Here is a 16,115-nt window from a genome sequence, read left to right as displayed (position 1 = left end):
GTACCCTACAAGTCTGATAAATCTGGTCTGGGATTTAACCCTGAAAAGATGGTCAAGGATCAAATCAATGCTGTAGAGGATGCTGATAGCGATTGCGACCTGGATAGCTGGATTTACCCAACAATTGGTAACGGACCCAATAATTGGAAGGCTGAAGACACTATCCCGATTTCCTTTAGTCAGGAGTAATTGTTATTGTCTATTTAGTGTTGCAGATTTTTTTAGTTTTTCAATTGAACTTCTTAAAGCATTGTGTCTATGCCCGGGGCGCAATAGCTAATTTGTTAAGGGTTTGACATTTCATAAGCATATTTCATTCAATAAATCAATGGACATTTTGCATTCAAACATTGCGCTCTTTATCTTTCCTGTCATCTTCCAAACAAGCTATGATTTCTTACACACACTCACGTCACAAATTGCAGATCCGTATCCACTCTGGATCCTATTGATAATAATTCTGCTACTGTTCATTATGACTTTGAAAATCCGATCCACCAAGCCGAGGATGGAAGTGAGGAAGATTGTGAAGTCCCTGGAGAACTTGCCAGACTGGTATTGCAAGAAGAAAGGACTATACAGCCGCACGAGGAGACAATCGAAATTGTAAATCTGGGTACTGAAGTAGACAAGAAAGAAGTCAAAATAGGAGCAGGCTTGGAAAACAGTATCAAAGAAAGATTGATTCAGATGTTACACGACTATGTAGAGATTTTTGCTTGGTCTTATGAAGACATGCCAGGATTGGATACTGACATAGTAGTGCATCGTCTGCCAATGAAAGAAGACTGTCGTCCTGTTAAGCAAAAGGTTCGCCGCATGCGTCCTGAAATGTCTGAGAAAATCAAAGCCGAAGTTATGAAACAATTCAATGCCGGTTTTCTAGCCGTTACTTCTTATCCTCAATGGGTTGCTAATGTGGTACCAGTGCCGAAGAAGGATGGTAAGGTGCGAATGTGCGTAGATTACAGAGATTTGAATAAAGCGAGTCCCAAAGATGACTTTCCACTCCCGCACATCGATGTTCTGGTAGATAACACCGCTCAACACAAAGTATTCTCCTTCATGGATGGATTCTCAGGATATAATCAGATTAAAATGGCACCTGAGGACATGGAGAAAACTACGTTTGTGACGCAATGGGGCACTTTCTGTTACAAAGTAATGCCATTCGGTTTAAAGAACGCCGGGGCAACGTACCAGCGCGCTATGGTGGTTTTGTTCCATGATATGATCCATCATGAGATAGAAGTATATGTGGATGACATGATAGCCAGATCTCATACTGAAGAAGAACATCTCGATCATTTATACAAACTGTTTGAGAGGTTGAAGAAGTACAAGTTGAGATTGAATCCGAACAAATGCACCTTCGGAGTAAGGTCCGGTAAACTCTTGGGCTTTATTGTCAGTGATAAAGGGATTGAGGTTGACCCGGCCAAGGTGAGAGCTATTCAAGAAATGCCGGTTCCTCGTACGGATAAAGAAGTCAGAGGTTTCTTGGGACGGTTGAATTACATTGCCCGATTTATCTCCCATTTAACTGCTACCTGCAAACCCATCTTCAAACTACTGAGGAAGAATCAAGAGATGATATGGAATGATGAATGTCAAGAGGCTTTTGATAAAATCAAGAAGTATCTCCAGGAACCTCCGATCCTGATACCACCAGTCGAAGGAAGACCTCTAATCATGTATTTGACCGTGTTAGATAATTCAATGGGGTGTGTGTTGGGGCAACATGACGAGTCTGGTCGAAAAGAGCATGCCATATACTACCTTAGCAAAAAGTTTACCGACTGTGAAACAAGATACTCACTGCTCGAGAGAACTTGCTGTGCTTTGGCCTGGGCTGCTCGCCGACTAAGACAGTATATGTTGAATCATACCACTTTGTTGATTTCTAAGATGGATCCCATCAAATACATATTCGAGAAACCTGCTCTCTCCGGAAGAATAGCAAGATGGCAGATGATTTTAACAGAATATGATATCTAGTACACTACCCAGAAAGCAATCAAAGGAAGCGTGCTAGCTGATCATTTAGCTCATCAGGCGGTGGATGATTACCAATCTATGAATTTTGAGTTCCCAGATGAGGATGTCATGCTTGTTACCGATTATGAAAAACCTGGACCGGATGAAGGACCTGAACTGGGATCCCGATGGACTATGGTTTTTGATGGATCTTCTAATGCATTGGGCAATGGCGTTGGTGTGGTAATCATTTCTCCCAGGGGTTACCATACACCTCTCACTGCTAGACTATGTTTTCATTGTACCAATAATATGGCTGAGTATGAAGCATGTATTTTGGGACTCAAGGCTGCTATAGACCTGCGAATTAAGTTTTTGAGCGTGTACGGGGACTCAGCATTGGTAATCAGTCAGATCAAAGGAGAATGGGACACTAAACATCCGAATGTCATCCCTTATCGAGAGCGGGTGTTGACGTTAATCCCATACTTTGAAGAGATTACATTCGAACATATTCCACGAGAAGAGAACCAATTGGCAGACGCATTGGCTACCATGTCATCTATGTTCAGAGTCAGATGGGACGGTGAAGCTCCCAGGATCGCTATTGAACGATTAGATGAACCAGCATATTGTCATGAACTTAACACTGAGGGAGCACAGGAGAAACCTTGGTTCCACGAAGTAAAAAGATATTTAGAAGCTCAGGAATACCCTAAAGGGGCATCCATCAATGACAGGAAATTCCTGAGGAAGTTCTCCGCTAAATTCTTTCTGAGTAATGGAGTATTATACAAACGTAATCATGATTCGACTCTGCTTCGCTGTATGGATAAAAAGGAAGCAGAAAAGATTATGGAAGACATGCATGACGATATTTTTGGGACTCATTCTAGTGGACATACGATGGCTAAGAAGATTCTGAGATCAGGGTATTATTGGTCTACCATGGAAGCTGATTGCCACCATCACTCCAGAACCTGTCACAAGTGCCAGATCTATGCGGATAAAGTACATGTGCCTCCTGCTCCATTAAACGTGTTGACAGCCCCTTGGCCCTTTGCAATGTGGGGCATTGATGTGATTGGGGAGATTAAACCTACTGCTTCTAATGGACATCGTTTCATCCTCGTTGCTATTGATTACTTTACAAAGTGGGTAGAAGCAGCCTCATTCGCTTCTGTCACCAAGAATGTGGTGGCACGGTTCATCAAGAATAGTCTTATTTGTCGATATGGCATCCCTGAAAGAATTATCACTGACAATGGTACTAACTTGAACAACAAGATGATTACTGAACTCTGCACGCAGTTCAAAATAAAACACCATAACTCGTCTCCGTACCGGCCAAAGATGAACGGCACCGTGGAGGCTGCTAATAAGAATATCAAGAAGATCATACAAAAGATGACAGTAACGTACAAAGACTGGCACGAGATGTTACCGTTTGCTCTCCATGGTTATCGCAGTTCAGTACGCACTTCGACAGGGGCAACCCCCTTCTCTTTAGTCTACGGAATGGAAGCCGTTTTACCAGTGGAAATTCAGATTCCCTCTCTAAGAATCATGAAAGAGGCGGACTTAGATGAGGATGAATGGATTCAGACTCGACTCGATCAGATAAATTTGATTGATGAGAAGAGACTTGCGGCTGTTTATCATGGGCAGATATATCAGAAGCGCATGACCCAGGCATTTAACAAAAAGGTCAAGAGACAGGTGTACCAAATTGGCGACTTGGTGATCAAGCGTATTGTTCTACCACAAGGTGATCCCAGAGGCAAATGGACCCCCACATACGAAGGGCCATTTGTAGTTAAGAAAGTATTCTCTGGTGGAGCCATGATACTTGCTACAATGGACGGCGAAGACTTCCCGCATCCTGTGAACGCGGACATAGTTAAAAAATACTACGCATAAAAGAGACCCGCTAGGTCGACGTATCTAGGCAAAAGTAAGGGCATCCCGGCGAACCAAAAGGGTTCGGGCAAAAATTAGGGATAAACATATAAAGACGTACACCCGGCAAGTCGAAAACCTGAAAAGGCGGCTTGGGCAAAAAAGGGTATCTTGGTGGACTGAAAACCTGAAAAGGCGGCCCAGGAAAAAATTAGGGATTAAAAGCGTATGGCTATGTCCCGTTCTCAGTCAGCCTTCACCCAAGTCAAAGGGACTGAACAAGCTAATCACTTCCATCCGACAGCATGGGATGAGACGCTTGAAGACATAATGATAGTAGTGGAATTAAAATCAACAGGACTTTTTCCTCATAGCTTTCTCTTTGTTTTCCTGACGATTTCCTCTTACTAGGATTTCTGTCTCCCTGTACACAAATTGCCTGTTTATAGGCCCTCTTTCAAAATCAATACAATTTCAAAAAGATGCTTTTGTTTTTACTTTTTCTATTTTGTTTGCGTAAACGTCCACTGATTTAACTTGAATTGATATATGCATTGGAATATGATCAATGTTTATCAAAATACATGCATAAAATAGCGATGGCAGTTACTAAAAGACTTCAGGATCGAGGATAAGGTCTAACCAGGCTTTCCAACAAGTCCGGTTACAAATCCATTCCCCAGCAAAACCAGCTATTTCCCAGGAGAGGTCGGCATCACCAGACAGACGGGCCATCGCTTCTATCCCCAGCCAGGCTCTGTCGAATGTTTCTACTATCAGACAGAAATCAAATACCCCCAGCTGAGACCGGGTCATCAATACAAATATCTCCGACCAGAAGACTAGATTTATTTCCTCAGTAGAGTCCCCTGGAAGAAAGTTTCAGACGCATAGTGCATCCATTACATCATTTCACATCACATACCTGCATACAATGTTCACATTTATTTCATTCCGCATCATATACATTACATCGTTTCATAGCATGCACATGCATACCATGTTCGCAGACATAAGACATCTCATGCACCATGACATTGCATGAAACTAACTTGATCTTTCAGGTTAATTATCCTCCTGATACAATCAAAACAAAGGTCCATTCAGACGGACATCCTTATCAATTACATTCAGGACTCAACTACATCTTTCAGATATACTCCATGTCAACATTCATCCTGACATTCTCCTAATGATGGCATCTCTAAGCCCATCCCAGACATTTATTGCAAATATAACATATACAAATACTATCAGATATAGCCTAGCGCACGGTTCATTCTGATTCAGCTCAACATATGACTCCTTCAACTCAGATGCGATCTAACGTACGGTCCATTCTGACCTTCAACAACTCCAATACGGTCCAACGTACGACTCAGTTAGACCTTCAAGTCCTCAGATGCTACCTAGTGTACGGTACATTTCTGAAGTGTAGTATAGCATACGACTACCCCTTTTTCGTCATCAGATCCAGCCTAACGGACGGCTCGTTCTACTCAGAGACGGTCTAATGTACGACCCAGTTAGACCTTCATTCCCTCAGATGCTACCTAGTGTACGATACATTTCTGAAGTGTAGTCTAGCATACGATTACCCCTTTTTCGTCATATCCAGCCTAACGGACGGCTCGTTCAACTCCAATGCGGCCTAACATGCGACCCCTTTGGATCTTCAACTCGGATACGATCTAGCGTACGATCCATTCTGACCTTTATATCTCAGACACAGCCTAACAGACGGCTCATTCTGCAACTCAGATACGATCTGGCATACGATCCATTCTGATCTCTCATTCCCAGTGGAGTCACCCGCCTAACAGACGGCTCATTCTGCAACTCAGATACGATCTGGCATACGATCCACTCTGATCTTTCATCCCCAGTGAAGTCATCTGCCTAATGAACAACTCACTCTGCTATTCAGATGCGGTCTAGCGTATGATCCATTCTGATCCCTTATCCCCCAGCAGTATATAACACACTCCGACTCCCCGGCGAAGTCGACAGCCTAATGGGCGACTCACTATACGGTCTAACGTACGACCCGGTATGACACCCATGACACAATCTGAAGCTCTCATCATCAAACTTCCGGGATGGCATCTTTAAGCCCATCTCCATCAAGACTAACCTTTGGTTAACAAGTGCAAATTTTTGGGGCATTCTAGTGTTCAATAATCTTCCACCTCCAGACCACGGACGACATACTTGCCATCCTAACTCTCTCGGTTCAAGAATATTGAACAGGGGCAGCTGTCATACCCCAAAATTTGCCCATTAATATTACGAGGCATTTTTCAAGATACTCCGACTTATTTTGCAAGGCCCTGACATTAAAGGAACAAAAGCCCAGCTCACAACAGGCCCAATCCAGAAAATGGCCCAAACTAGCTTGCTCGCTAGGCGAGCAATTCCTTCGCCTAGCGAACCCTTCGTTATGACACTCGCCCCAGCGAAGCACCAGATCCAGTAAAAGCCCAAACCAGCTTGCTCGCTAGGCGAGCAACTCCTTCGCCTAGCGAAGCTTGCGAATATCAGAATTTCTGGGCTTCATTCTGAGCCCATTAGGTCACAACCAGAGCACTATAAATAGCCAAGCTTCAGTCACGAAAAGACAGAGAAAGACGGACGGAAACCCTGGCAGAGAAACCCTGAAGATCGACTTAGAGAATTCCGAGTAGAGAAACCCTGAAGGCCGCTCTGCCGCACCAAAGTTACCGCCACCCAACTCCATCCGATACCAAGTTCAGTTACAAACAGGTTTGCGTATCACTAATGCTTTATGCTTTTAATCGATAATCTTTACATATGCAAGGCATCATGATTAAGTTTTCGGATATGTAATTTGATTTCATTTAAGTATGCCTGAATATCCTGAATACTTGTCCATGTTGTTCCTATAATTAAATGCCATGAAGTTCAGGGTTCCGGAAATCATGCTGCTGTCAAACTCAAAATCTGTCGCCGCTCGCTAGCACATCGATAAGCGAGCCTGGAGCGAGCCCTCGCTAGGCGAAACAGGGGCGAATGGGACAGTGGCTGTTTCACTTCCTTGCTGTTCTATCTTATGTGTGTCTAATCATGATTTATTATAATTCTGCATCATTTGGCCTGAGTTCATGACTGTTGTGTTTATTTTATGGTGCAACTTTCAATTATACTTTATCTCGATGCTCTAATCTGTGTGTTGAATTGTGTAAAGGCTTACATATTCTCGAAGAAACGGCCGGCTAGGTATTCCACCTTATGTGTGGGATACCCTTATGGAGATTCACTCTGAATTACTCAATTGATTTTAATGTATTAATTCTATGGCGAAGATCCACCCTAATGGCTTAATTGTTCTTAATGTATTGGTTTTAATATGGACCTAATTACCTACTTGATTACGGCTACCTAATTAATTGTAAAACTTTGTCTTTAAATAAGTGATCTCGGACCTCTCTTTGTTACCCTACGATTACTGTATTATGGTCATGTCCCGCGAATGTGGGGATGCACTTAGCAAAGACCCTTCAGTTTAAATCATCATAGTCCCTTGAATGTTGCCTTTGTCCCTCGATGACCCTTCGGTGTAGCCTACGGTTAAATGATGATAGTCCCTTCGAATGCTAAGGTATCCTCACAGCTGTTGCCTTCAATGACCAATCTATGACCCTACGACGACCCTTTTACATCCAAAGGATAAAACTACTTACTTCTCAATAGTAAGGACAGTTTTACCCTCATAAGGATAGGAAATGCCCGGAAAGGCCTCGGACAGGTATAACCCTTAATTGCTCATTCATAACCTAAAACTACTTTTCACACCTTACACCTTTCAAAATCTCCATTAGAAAATCACCACTTAGCATACATCCGCACTAGGATCATTGCCGAGTTATATTTTTCTAACAATTTTCAAAACTAAACGAGATAACCACTTTGTATACATTCATACAAGAATCATTACAAAGTTAAATTCTCCTTTTCAAAACATTTCCTACACATTTCTCAAACACTTTTTCAAAAACATAAATGATTGAGCAATTAAGAGCCCATGGATAACCATGGATACAAAGGGTGCTAACACCTTCCCTTTGTATAATGTACCTCCCGAACCCAAAAATCTAAATTAAGCTCTTTCCTGTTCTTTTCCACATTTCCTTATTGGATAAAAGAAAAGTCGGTGGCGACTCTTGCTGACCGCGACATTTGCTTTCCAAAGCAAAACACCTAAAGTCAGTTCACCGTATGACAATATCTCTTGCGAATATACACAGAAGCGGGGAAGTACTTATTCAAAAATGTTGTCTCCATTTGTTGCCAAGCTGTTATGCTTCCCGCGGGTAAAGAGTAAAACCACTTTTTGGCATCTTTCGACAGTGTAAACGGAAACATTACCAACTTTTTAGCTTCCTTTGAGTGTCCCTCAATTTTTAACGATGTCGTCATGGTCATAAATCTTTGTCAATGCTTGTTGGCATCTTCATTGATTTTTCCGGAAAACGGTCTTCTTTCGAGTTGACGAATCGTTGAAGGGTGTAGCTGAAAGTGATCAACATTTACCGGTTGGTTCACAATTGTTAACCTTCTAGTAGGAGCATTTGCACCTCCATAGTCACCTAGAAGTCTTTCTGCAAGAGGTGGTGGAGCTTCAGCCATTGGTTCAGAAACGGCTTCGGAGTCTTGCGAATGAACTAAAACAACTTCTTCTTTTTCAGACTAAGAAACAATAGGGGTTGCTTCTGAAAGTTCCAGCCTAGCTTTTCATCGTCTTGCACGCAATAATCTTTCTGGTTCTACGTTAAAAATAAATTCAGCTGAGGCCTTACCTCGCATACATAGATTAGACAATTATTAGAATAAACAATAATACCGAAATTTTTTAGCTGCAGAGCAACAAAATTCCAATTGAATTATTTTTCAACTTATACTTTGGCAGTCCCCAGCAACGGCGCCAAAAACTTGATCGATAAAATAACAAGTGTACTATTTGCACCAATGTAGTAATAAAAAGGGAGTTATCCTGAGTATCGATCTCGAGGACTGCGTAGTAAGTATCAATATTTATAATAATTCAATTGAACAAAAGATCATATGGGGTTTGATGATTGTTTTCAAAAATTATAAGAACGAGAAATAAAAATATTAAGCGTGTAAAAACTGTTTAACCGATATTAGAAAGCATGCTATGGTCAAATGTATGAATTGCTTTGTAAAACACTTCTTCCATATCATATAACACCTATGTTGTAATAATTCAAAACCGTTTCTCAAGAATTGTTTTCTCTAATTCCTTAGCCGAAAACCATTAACAGTCAATTTCGATCCTAATTCCTTAGTTATTCAAATTGCTGTTAAGAAATATGTGATTTATCAAGAATTAACGGTACCTACAGTTTAATCCTCATTCCTAAGTGATTAAACGTGGGTTTTATTATACAACAAGCGATAAGGCGGTTTGTCCGACCTAAACCTTAACTAGAGATCAAAATTTCATTTGTCCGATAAAATAAAGCATTAAGAACGTTGTATAATAATTTGAATTAAGAAAACATCGAAGATTATAAGAACATAGATAAAGTATTCATACAGTAGAAATTTAGGGACATCCCCTAGCATTGGGGGGTTTAGCTCCTCATAATATTCAAAGACAGTAAATTACAAATTAAAGACATTACAATTTGCTGTTGATGAATATTGATATTCAATCTCTTCCGATCTTGAAGATCTCTTATCCTCTAAACACTTTGCAAGCTCGCTTCTTCTTTCAGTCTCTTTTCTTTTACGATCAAAAAGTCATTTTCTCTATGCCAAAGTTCAGACTAAATAGCTTCCAAACAACTAAAAACATTGCGAAATACCCAAACTGCCCTCCGGACGTATAAAGGGGTTAAAACATGAAAAATCAGCAAATTGGGCGAACTAGCCAACACGGGCCGTGTCAGGTGACACGGCTGCCCATGTTGGCCTCACTGTAAGTCCAAACTTCATCCCTTGCTGACACGAGCCGTGTCAGCTGACATGGGCACCCGTGCCAGCCCCCTGTTTACTGGGTTCCCTCAACTTGGTTCTGCACATGCTGACACAGGCCGTGTCAGCCCCCTGTTTTCGTTTATTTTTCGCTTTGCATGATGTCTTTGAGCTTCATTCTTCCGATACGTATCTTTCGGACTTGTTATGTGACCTGGAAACCAAACAATACTACACAGAAACGCATAAAATGCGACAAAAAGAGGAGAACTACTAATGCAACATAAAACAAGCGGAAATTCATAAAATGCAATAAACTAAAGAAATCACTAAAATAAAGAGCAAAATGTTACCGATTCTTGAAGATTCAATGTTGGATGAATGATGAAAACTAAGTGTAAATGGTGATCGATCAAGGTTCTTCTATGTTATAGACTTCTATTTTTTTGTTCAGTAGGTTCCGAAAATACATTTTAGGAAACTTTTCAGAAATACATTTCCGAAATAAGTTTATTCATAAAATTGGGATGTGGCTTAAAAACGAATAAAGTGTGTTTGGAGTGCGTCAGGAGATACATCTCCAAAATCTAGAGGGCATTTTAGTATTTTCGTGTGGTGCCTAAGAAACATATATGATGCATTAAGAAATCCTCCAAAGTATTAATATAAAGGGTGGCAAAACGGGTCGTGGCCCGCCAGGCCGGCCCGCACACCCGCCAAAAAATGACGGTTGGGTTGGAATTTTGTCACTGTCTACCCGTTTAGTCCGCCCCACCTTAAGCCTGCCAAAAAAGGGGTGGATTGGTCCTCCAACCCGCCAACCTAGTTATCAAGCACTTAAAATATTTATTTTGCTTGGTTTAAGGTGAATAATTGAACTATAATTTTGGAATTCTTGTTAATGGTTTTATTTTAGGTGAAATTTCTTGATGGCTTTAGACTTTTAGTTGTCATTTTATGCTTTCTAATTGTTGGTTTGATTCTTTCTAATTGAAATATAAAAAAAAATTAATCTATTCAAAAATAAATAAAAACTAGGCAGACGACCCATCATCTTGGCGGAGCGGGCTAGATTTTTAAGCCATTTGCCCCGCTCTTTTTTTGACGGGTTTAAGACGAGGCGGGATAGGCGGTCCGTTTTGTAACCTCAAGTACAAGTAGTTCATCATTTTCCTTTTGTTTTCAATGGAAACATCATAGATGATTTCAAACGTGTCTCACTTCTTTAACAATTTTAGAGTTATAAACATAATTGTACTCTCTAGTGCTTAACACATTTATCATTAAATATTTAACTTTAAAACTTTGTTGCCCTTTTTCTTTATCTTCTAAAGTTCATGAATTTTTTTTTGTCTGTGTACTATTTCATTATTAATATAATGAGTAAGAATTAATTGACTATTTTGAACATAATCACACAAATCAAAATCAACCACATTTAAGAACATTTTCATTTTTTCTTTTCATATGGTAAATTTTTCACCATTAAGCGATGAAAGTTTGTTCATAAAATTTCTTTTGTTAAAAGAAATATTTGAAGTCATTATACTACCTTATGAGATGATTAATCTTATAACATGAATTAGACACCGACACCATTTATTGATTAAGTGACTCCAAACACAATAAGGGGAGAGTGAGTTGTGATGATCGAATTTCCCAAAAATTTGATTTATAATTTTTTTGATATTACAAGATTTATTTTAGAAGAAATAATAAAAAAACAAAGATGAAGCAACAGAAAGATAGAAAAGGTAAAAGATAGAGAAGAAAGCGGGAAAATACTTATAGAAATAAGAAAATAAATAAGCACTGAAAAATAAACAACAAAAATAATGGAGATAATGGATAAAAATATCACACCGAATAAGTATCCTGATTTGACTTGGACCACTTGGCTTACTCCAGTTCTCAAGAGTTTCCCTTTGAGATTTCCATTAAGATCAAATTTTAACTTTTCATATGTTCAAACCAAACAATCCTTCAAAACAACTTGAATTTTTTCACATGATAAACTCAAAAAACTTATACAAACAAACATAGAATTTACACGACCTTAACTCAAAACCTAAACCATAGTTTTTCACAAGTTTAACTCAATAGCCTGCACTATAACTTTTACATATGTTCATCTCAATAACCTACACCTAAGTTTTTAACAGATTAAGCTCAATAACCTTCATCAAAGCTTTTACACAAATTCATCTCAATAACTTACACCCAATATTTTCACAGGTTAAGCTTGTAACCTACACAATTATTACAAAGAAATCACAAAGGATTTATGCCCTTGAATAAACATTTTCAGCATAACACTAGTACAACAATTCTTAGATGAAACTTTTCACTCTTTTGCCACTAAGACAATTCTAATGGAATTTTTTTATAAAAGAATAAGAGAAAGAAAGATAAAATAAGGTTTATATTCAGAAACTAATGTGTTATGAAATGAGGAGAAATGTCTTTTATATAATAATAAAAAATGGCTAAAAAAGGAAATAATATATGTCATTTTGATGAGTTAATCGATTAAGCATATGTACTAATCAATTAACCAAGATAAAATAGAAAAGTTTGAAATTGTATGTCACTTGATTGGTTATTAGCCTTCTTAATCAATTAGGATGCATAACACTTTGATTTAATCAATTAGGTGAACCTCTTATTTTATTGGACAATGTATTTTACCTTCTTAATTGATTAAACAAGCTTTTAATCAATTTAATTAAGAGTTTGTCCTGATATATTTTAAGAAGTTTAATCAAAAGAGAAGAGGTTTGAAAACATTTGTGTGTGTGTGTGAATTGTCTTAGTACCTCAAAAATTACTCTTGTTTATTTTACAGTTAATTTGATCAAAACTAGAAAAAAAACCTAAACATGAGATCAGACGAACTTTCGCACTTTCACATCTTCGAGTCCACAACTTCAAGACTTCAAGATTTCACATCTCTAAATATTACAACTTTAATATCCTTTGCTTGATTCAATATTGAATAGCTCTTTTAATTTGATCTTGACACATTTGACTAATGAGACTTTTAATATCTCTTTCTTGTTTAGATGTCATCATTAGAAACCCTTGGAAAAGTTATTGTGATTAAAACTTTTTGACACATATCACCAACACATCTATTTGACTATTATCATCAACGCATCCATTTGACAATTGTTATAAACACTTGACAATTGTCATACATGTACAACACATAAAACCACGTGCTCTAAAATAAAATAAAAATAAAAAGACAAGTTCTAAATAATAAATTTAGAAAAATGATCAAACAAATGAATCTTAATTGTAAATTCTTTATATTAAGAAGTGTTATTTTTGGTTGTAAATCAATCAATTACTTTATTGTATAACAAAGTTTCTAAAATTTATACGTAATGAGAGTTTCAATCTTTAGATAAATTTGTATTCAATTAACAATAAATTCTAAATTTTATATTAACTTTTTTAAGGTGTGTTTATATAAACTTATAACACTCATTTCCTTAACATGGAAAGTGCTATAAATATTAAATGACAACAAAATATATAATAGTACAATATGATAAGATTGAGACATGAAAAAATTTTAAACTATCAAAATAATTCAAATGTTCATTTATTTTGTGGGGGTTGATCATTACATCCTTAGTGTTTCTCGTAAATCGTGTGAATTTTTAAACACAACCAATATAGTGACTAGTAGGGGTGTTCGCGGTGCGGTTTGGGCGGTTTTGACCATAAAAATCATCCGAACCGCAAGAGAAAAAAGCATGCGGTTTGGTTTGGTTCAGTTGGCTTTTAGAAATAAAACCAAACCAAATCAATGCGGTTTGGATTGGTTCGGTTGGTTCGGTTTTTTACAATATTTTTATTTAGCCATACATACACCTATAGAGAACAACATAACTTTGTGTTTAGCCATTCATACATTAGTAAATAACATCAAAACTCATCATATTTAGAGAAAAACTTCTCATTCAATATACAAAAAATTAGATTAGAAAAAAGTGGAATAAAAAATATATATATAAAATAGTAGCATAAAATAATATCAAAAACATTATAATAAAACACAAAAAATATATGAGAAGAGAGATTAGAGAAGATGAAAAAAAAACATAAGAGATGCGAGATTGAGAAGAAATGTGCGATAAAAATGTAATTAGAAGATAAAACAATAATATAAAATATGAAAAAGAAAGAATATAAGAGAGAACATATTCGAGTAGAAAAGGTGAAATGTACATGGCAAAGAAGACGAAAAGAATGTGCGGTACTACTAGGAGAGATTTAAGAAGATTGAAATTGAAACCCTAAGTGTGAGTAAGAGAAAATCGTTTGTAATTGTAAGGTTAAGACATACTAGGTTTGAGTTTTGGATTGGATGTGGGATAAGTGAAGTTTAGATGGTAACATAATGCGGTTTGGTTTGGTTTAGTTCGGTTTGCAAAATACAAACCGCAAACCAAACCAAACCGTGCGATTTTGTTAAAAAATGACTCAAACGCATCCGAACCAAATGCGGTTTTTTGCGGTTTCGGTTTGGTTTGGTTTGCGGTTTTCTATTGGGTTGGTTTGGTTTTGAACACCCCTAGTGACTAGTGATTTTCATATAGACTCCACCGCAAAATGACTAAATGAGTATGTTTGGTTTTTAATATTCAGACACGCCATCTGGACAGTATAAAAAAGATCTCATAATCTATGGCTCATTGATGATTTATATTCCATATTTACCCTATTAATAAATCACTTGTCTAGCTGATGTGGGACTTAGAGTACTATTGAATTATTACAAAACTTGTTTTATAAAATTGTGAGACTTAGAGTATAAAACTTGCATAACTATATATTAAGTCATCAACTTCACAAGAGACAAACAAAACAAAGATTTGAAAAGCATTTAAGTATAAAAATAAGTTAACCAAAAGCAATTGTGGGGTATATGACTACAAACTACTATCTCATTCATTATGTGTCTATCCATGTATTAATCACAAATAAATTCAATCTCAAACCTTTGTTGAAAACAAATGTTTTGGTGACTTGGCTACTAGCCCACAATATTGAGACCAACTTGACCAATAATTTAACATATGTTGGATTTCCAAAGAAAGGGGAACTCGTGGTTAAAATATGGTGATTGGAATACCTACTCCATATTAAAATTTGATTAGACGAGGAAAAGTATGACGATTAATTGGGAAAAAGTCCCTAAAGCTTATGCGAATCAGAGACAATGATGGGGTCTTAGAGTACATTGCCCCTTCTAAAACTATATAACCATCTTCCCAACAACATTAACTAGATTCCCATTAACAAGTTTGTCTACAACTAGGGACTTCAAACTTGGAAGATTTTGATTTGGAGATACTTGATCCTCTTTCAACATAAGTCATGCTTAAACTCATCTTTAAAAATATGATGCTTTAAAGGATGTCAACCGAAGTAGCCTCCCTTGAAAATCACTTGGCTAACTCCAGAATTCTAGTTCCTCCGGGGTTATTTGGTGATGATAATGTTGGAAACAAAGAGTAGTTATCCTGATGTATTTGTTTTTTTTTCCGGTTTTTCTCCTTCATTTTGTAACCTCTGTTTTTTAATATATGAATTTTATTTTATTGTCCATCTATTTGCTCAAATGTAACATATGTGGTGTATGTGTTGTTTATCTGATTTAGTTGTCGATTTATTTATCCTTTTTCTTCTTGTTCTTTCGCATATTTTGATAATGATAAAAAGGGAGATGTATAGTCTAAAAGGGAGTAAAGTATACTCTTTTTATTTGTGAAATGGAATGAGCTAATCCATTCTTTTCATTTATTGTTTTATGTTCACCATCTCCCCTGAGAGATGCACTGTCAGCATAAAAAATGGTAGTATATGGTTATATGTAATGTGTAGGTTAAAGCTTTATGAGGTTTTGATGATGGCAAAAAAACAAGTAAAAGTTATTCATAAGCATCATTTGACAAAAATCTATCAAAAAACGAAGTTGATCAAGTTCCAATTTTGAGAGCAAAACAAGACAAATAAATTTCAAAGATCAACATTGAAAGGATTTCCAGATGTGAGAGCTCGTCTGGTTTTGCGCTGAAGTGTTTTAGTCTTCTAGTTTTTTTAACGTAAAATAAGTAAGAATAAGTCTTAAAGTACTAAGGCGATGCACACATGCACTAAAACCTATTTAGTCTCTTCGTCTATTTTTCATTTCTTATAAATACCAATCATGGCAAGTGCTTAATCGATTAATAAGTAATCATGACCAATTAGGAAAGCTTAACTTG

This window comes from Lathyrus oleraceus, chromosome 4 (assembly GCF_024323335.1).
Source record: "Lathyrus oleraceus cultivar Zhongwan6 chromosome 4, CAAS_Psat_ZW6_1.0, whole genome shotgun sequence".
In the NCBI taxonomy this organism is placed as follows: Eukaryota; Viridiplantae; Streptophyta; class Magnoliopsida; order Fabales; family Fabaceae; genus Lathyrus; species Lathyrus oleraceus.
Note: the sequence above shows the minus strand (reverse complement) of the source record.